The 6,715-nt window shown below is 36.6% G+C and overlaps 1 non-coding gene across 1 annotated transcript; it reads left to right on the top strand.

Annotated features, from left to right (window-relative positions):
• The first annotated feature begins 735 nt into the window (after nucleotides 1-735).
• Nucleotides 736-839, top strand: LOC112799054 (small nucleolar RNA R71). The gene has a single exon (XR_003200642.1). It is a non-coding gene; the product is annotated as a small nucleolar RNA R71 (small nucleolar RNA).
• Nucleotides 840-6,715: the final 5,876 nt, after the last annotated feature.

Here is a 6,715-nt window from a genome sequence, read left to right as displayed (position 1 = left end):
CCTTTTGGATTTTCTTCTGTATTGCTTGGGAGAATACTGGGAGGAGTTTCAATAACTTTCTTACTCAGCTGACCCACTTGTGCCTCCAAATTTCTAATGGAGGATCTGGTTTCATTCATGAAACTGAAAGTGGCTTTTGACAGATCAGAGACTATATTTGCTAAATTAGAAGTGTTTTGTTCAGAGTTCTCTGTCTGTTGCTGAGAAGATGATGGATATGGCTTACTATTGTTCAGCCTATTGCGTCCACCATTGTTAAAGCCTTGTTGAGGCTTTTGTTGATCCTTCCAGGAGAAATTTGGATGATTTCTCCATGATGGGTTATAGGTATTTCCATATGGTTCACCCATGTAATTAACCTCTGCCATGGCAGGGTTCTCAGGATCATAAGCTTCTTTCGAAGCTTCCTCTCTAGTACTGTTGGATGCATGTTGCAATCCATTCAGATTTTGAGAGATTATGTTGACCTGTTGAGTCAACATTTTGTTCTGAGCCAATATGGCATTCAGAGCATCAATTTCAAGAACTCCTTTCTTCTGAGGTATCCCAATATTCACAGAATTCCTCTCAGAGGTATACATGAACTGGTTGTTTGCAACCATGTCAATGAGTTCTTGAGCCGCTGCAGGCGTTTTCTTCAGGTAAATAGATCCACCTGCAGAATGGTCCAATGACATTTTCGAAAATTCAGAGAGACCATAATAGAATATATCTAATAGGGTCCATTCTGAAAACATGTCAGATGGATATCTTTTGGTCAACTGCTTATATCTTTCCCAAGCTTCATAGAAGGATTCACCATCTTTTTGTTTGAAGGTTTGAACATCCACTCTCAGCTTGCTCAGCTTTTGAGGAGGAAAGAATTTATCTAAGAAGGCAGTGACCAGCTTATCCCAGGAGTCCAGGCTATCCTTAGGTTGTGAATCCAACCATATTCTAGCTCTGTCTCTTACAGCAAAAGGGAAAAGCATGAGTCTGTAGACTTCAGGATCAACTCCATTTGTCTTTACAGTCTCACAGATCTACAAGAACTCAGTTAAAAACTGATAAGGATCTTCAGATGGAAGTCCATAAAACTTGTAGTTTTGTTGCATTAATGCAACTAGTTGAGGCTTAAGCTCAAAATTATTGGCTCCAATGGCAGGAATGGAGATGCTTCTTCCATCAAACTTGGATGTTGGCTTTGTGAAGTCACCAAGCATTCTCCTTGCATTATTATTATTATTATTTTCGGCTGCCATGTCTTTCTCTTGTTCGAAAATTTCTGAAAGGTTATTTCTGGATTGTTGTAATTTAGCTTCTCTTAATTTTCTCTTCAGAGTCCTCTCAGGTTCTGGATCAATTTCAACAAGAGTGCCTTTTTCCCTGTTCCTGCTCATAAGAAAGAGAGAAGAAAACAAGAAAAAAAAAAAGAGGAATCCTCTATGTCACAGTATAGAGATTCCTTTATGTTAGTAGAAGAAGATAGGGGTATAAGGAAGAAGAGGGAAGGATTCGGATTTTTGGATGAAGAAAGGTGAAGAGAAGTGTTAGTAATTAAATAATTAAATAGAAGAAGAGAGGAGAAGAGAAAATTCGAAAATAATTTTTGGAAAAGAGTTAGTGATTTTCGAAAATTAGAGATAAAATATAATTAAAATTAAAATTTAAAACAAAAATAATTTTTTGAAAAAGAGAGGGAGAATTTTCGAAAATTAGAGAGGGAAAAGTAGTTAGTTGGTTTTGAAAAAGATATGAAACAAACAAAGAGTTAGTTAGTTGATTGAAAAAGATTTGAAATCAAATTTTGAAAAAGATAAGAAGATAAGAAAAAGATAAGATATTTTGAAATCAAATTTTGAAAAAGATAAAATTTTTGAAAAAGATAAGATAAAAGATAAAAAGATATATTTGAAAAAAGGATATTTTGAAAAAGATTTTATTTTAAAATTGACTTAACTAACAAGAAATTACAAGATAAGATACTAGAACTTAAAGATTGAACCTTTCTTAACAAGAAAGTAACAAACTTCAAATTTTTGAACCAATCACATTAATTGTTAGCTAATTTTTGAAAATTTGATATAAAGATAAGAAAAAGATTTTTGAAAATATTTTGAAAAATAATTTTGAAATTTTCGAAAATTATATAAAAAATGAAAAAGATATGATTTTTGAAAAAGATTTTGAAAAGATAAGATTTTTAAAATTGAAATTTTGACTTGACTTGTAAGAAACAACTAATTTTGAAAATTTTTGACCAAGTCAACCCAAAATTTCGAAATTTTGGAGGAAAATAAGGAAAAGATATTTTTTTGATTTTTGAATTTTGAATTATGAAAGAGAAAAACAACAAAAATAATCAATGCATGAAATTTTTAGATCAAAACAATGAATGCATGCAAGAATGCTATGAATGCCAAGATGAACACCAAGAACACTTTGAAGATCATGATGAACATCAAGAACATGATTTTGAAAAATTTTTGATGCAAAGAAAACATGCAAGACACCAAACTTAGAAATCTTTAATGCATGAAAAATATGAATGCAAAAAATGCACATGAAAAACAACAAAAGACACAAAACAAGAAATCATCAAGATCAAACAAGAAGACTTGTCAAGAACAACTTGAAGATCATGAAGAACACTATGAATGCATGGGATTTTCGAAAAAAAATGCAAGAAAAATTTTAAAAGCATGCAATTGACACCAAACTTAAAAATTAACACAAGACTCAAACAAGAAACATAAAATATTTTTGATTTTTATGATTTTCTAATTTTTTTGTATTTTTATTTATTTTTTCGAAAACAAAGTTTATAAACACGAAAAATAAAAGAAAAAATTTTGAAAAATATTTTTGAACAATTTTTGAAAAGAAAATTACCTAATCTGAGCAACAAGATGAACCGTCAGTTGTCCATACTCGAACAATCCCCGGCAACGGCGCCAAAAACTTGGTGGACGAAATTGTGATCTACGTTCTTTGGATTTTAAATGAAAGCTTTATTATGGCACTGGTTGAATTCACAACTCCGTTCAACTAACCAGCAAGTGTACTGGGTCGTCCAAGTAATAAACCTTACGTGAGTAAGGGTCGATCCCACAGAGATTGTTGGTATGAAGCAAGCTATGGTCACCTTGTAAATCCCAGTTAGGGAGATTAAAGGGTAATTGTGATTATTAGAATAAAGATATAAAAAGGAATAATGAAAGGGATAGAACACTTATGCAGATTCATTAGTGAAAATTTCAAATAAGCGGATGGAGATGCTGCATGGCTCAAGGACGCCTGCCCTCCTACTGCTTCTACTTAATCCTTCTTACTCCTTTCCATGGCAAGCTTTGTTTAGGGGTTCACCATCAACTGTGGCTACTTTCAATCCTCTCGGGGAAATATCCTATGCGGCTGTCACTCGCACAGCTAACCAGTCTGGAGGCATCACCCATGGTTGATGGCTACATCCCATCCTCGCAGTGAAAACTAATGCTCACGCACTCTGTCACAGTACGGCTAATCACCAGTTGGTTCCCTCCCCTACTGGAATAGAATCCCTCTTTTGCGTCTGTCACTAACGCCCAGCAGGTTACAAGTTTGAAGCACGTCACAGTCATTCATTACCGGAATCCTACTCAGAATACCACAGACAAGGTTAGACTTTCCGGATTCCAAGAATCCTACTCGGAATACCACAGACAAGGTTAGACTTTCCGGATCCTCATAAATGCTGCCATCTATCTAGCTTATACCACGAAGATTCTGTTGGAGAATCTAAGAGATACGCATTCAAGCTCTGTTTCATGTAGAACGGAAGTGGTTGTCAATCACGCACGTTCATAAGTGAGAATGATAATGAGGGTAATCTAACTCATTACATTCATCATGTTCTTGGGTACGAATGAATATCTTGGAATAAGAATAAGAGAGATTTGAATAAAAGAAAATAGAACTTCATTAATACTTGAGGTACAGCAGAGCTCCACACCCTTAATCTATGGTGTGCAGAAACTCCACCGTTGAAAATACATAAGCAAAGAGTTCAGGCATGGCCGAATGGCCAGCCCTCTCTAACGTGATCACAGGATTCAAAATACAATCCAGGATGTCTAATACAATAGATAAATGTCCTATATATACTAGACTAGCTACTAGGGTTTACATGAGTGAGTAATTGATGCATAAATCCACTTCCGGGGCCCACTTGGTGTATGCCTGGGCTGAGCTTGATCAATCCACGAGTAAAGGCATTTCTTGGCGTCAAACTCCAGGTTATGACGTGTTTTGGGCGTTAAACTCCGGATCATGACGCCGTTGAGAGCGCGCCAATTGGAGTTCTGTAGCTCCAGAAAATCCATTTCGAGTGCAGGGAGGTCAGATTCCAACAGCATCAGCAGTCCTTTTGTCAGCCTTCTTCAGAGTTTTGCTCAAATCCCTCAATTTCAGTCAGAATTTACCTGAAATCACAGAAAAACACACAAACTCATAGTAAAGTCCAGAAATGTGAATTTAACATAAAAACTAGTGAAAACATCCCTAAAAGTAGCTTAAACTTACTAAAAACTATATGAAAACAATGCCAAAAAGCGTATAAATTATCCGCTCATCATTACACTAGTCCTTTTCTTTGTTTTCATTAGGTTTTATGCACTTTCTTGTATTCTAAGTAAGTGATTTGGATTGGAAATGCATGGTTTCTTTGAATCAAACAACCACCATATAATTGATGCTAAATCATGAGGTTTAGGCTAAATTTAATTGCATTTTAATGATTTATAAACCTTGTGAATTTGGTGATACTTTGATTGGTTGTTTTGATTAATTGTAGGTGAAGAAAAGAAGAAAAGAAGAAAACGTGGCCTAAAAAGTGTGGCTCAAGAAAGAAAGTGTGGCAAAGAAAGGAAGAAGTGTGGCGCATGAAACCTTGAAGCTCACTCCAAGAGCACCAATGCTCACTAAGTGAGCGCTACAATCACTCCCATGGGGCCAAGGCACAATGCTCTGCTCACTTTGTGAGCTGAGCACAATAGGAAGCCAAGAAACAAGGAAAAGAAAAACAATGCTCAGCTCACCTAGTGAGCATTGTCGAAAGCATTGAAGAATAATTCAAAGAAAATAAGTTGCAAAGTGCATGCTCCAAGGCTTGAACCCATGACCTAAGGGGAGGGGGGAAGCGCTACTCCAAAGGAAAACAAGCCAAAAATTAGCAAAATGCCACCTCCAGGATTCGAACTCAACACCTCAAGGAAGCAAGGAGCAAGGCACCACAAGAAAACCTCCAGCGCATGCATTCAGCAAGTTTCGAACCAAGGACCTCTCCTTGTGAGCACCAATGCTCAGCTCACTTAGTGAGCAGAGCGCTACTTCTTGGTGCAAGGAGGCACATCTTGGCACGGCCAGGAAGGAGTGAAGCACACCAAATTTGGCACGGTTCAAGGGCAGCGCACCAAGGCACCAATGCTCAGCTCACAAGTTGAGCTGAGCATTCCCCTGATTCTTGGCACGGTGCAAAGGAATCAATACAAGGCCTCAATGCTCAGCTCAACTTGTGAGCTGAGCATCCTCCTGGAACCACATTCTTTTTGGGCTGAAATTCAATTAAAAATCCAACTTAATTCATTTCTTCACCAAATCAAAAGCCCATCCAAATCCCAAAATCCAAGAATAGAAAGTGTATAAATAGGAGCTAGTTTGATGTAATTAGGACCTTACTTTTCTTTCTTTTATTTTTTTAGAACCTCTAGACTTCATTTGGAATTTTCCTTTTTACTTGCATTTTTAATTTTGAACTTTGGAATTTCTGAGAGAATTGGGAAGGAGAATTGATCTCTCTTCTTTCTTGTTCTTGCTTGAGCACTCTTTACTTTTCTTGCTTTGGATCTTGGGTGAAGAATTGAAGAAATTTTGTTTCAATCTCACCTTGTGATCTCTTGTTTTACTTTTCTGCAGAATTGAATTTCAATCTCTATTTACTGCTTCATCTTCTACTCTTTCTGCAATTTACTTTCCTTCATTTCTTTTGCAATTGCTCTTGTTGGATCAAGGAAGGATTTGAGATCTAGACTTGTTATCTAGTCTCTTCCACTCCTGAGATCTTCAATCCTCTTTTAAATTGATGCAAATTAAGCATTGCTCATTTTCTGTTTTTAGATCTTTGGTGGACGAAATTGTGATTGCCCTCTTTGTATTTGCATGAGATTTATTTAATGGCTCTTTGGCATATGTGATCACAACTACGTTCAACTTAACCAGCAAGTGTACTGGGTCATCCAAGTAATACCTTACATGAGTAAGGGTCGATCCCACAGAGATTGTTGGTATGAAGCAAGCTATGGTCACCTTGTAAATCTCAGTTAGGTAGATTAAATTGGTTTATGATGAGTTTCGAAAATTAATAATAAATAGAAAACAAAAGGGATAGAAATACTTATGTAAATCAATAGTAGAATTTCAGATAGGTGTATGGAGATGCTGTGCTCCTCTTGAATCTCTACTTTCTTATTACATTCATCCAATCCTTCCTACTCCTTTCCATGGCAAGCTGTATGTAGGGCATCACTGTTGTCAATGGCTACATCCCATCCTCTCAGTGAAAACGTTCCTATGCTCTGTCACAGCACGGCTAATCATCTGTCGGTTCTCAATCAGGTTGGAATAGAATCCCTTGATTCTTTTGCGCTTGTCATCACGCCCAGCCTTCAGGAGTTTGAAGCTCGTCACAGTCATTCAATCC

The sequence above is a fragment of the Arachis hypogaea genome, chromosome 4 (genome assembly GCF_003086295.3).
Source record: "Arachis hypogaea cultivar Tifrunner chromosome 4, arahy.Tifrunner.gnm2.J5K5, whole genome shotgun sequence".
Classification (NCBI taxonomy): domain Eukaryota; kingdom Viridiplantae; phylum Streptophyta; class Magnoliopsida; order Fabales; family Fabaceae; genus Arachis; species Arachis hypogaea.
The sequence above is the reverse complement of the archived record's forward strand: the minus strand, read 5'-3'. Positions and strand labels throughout refer to the sequence as shown.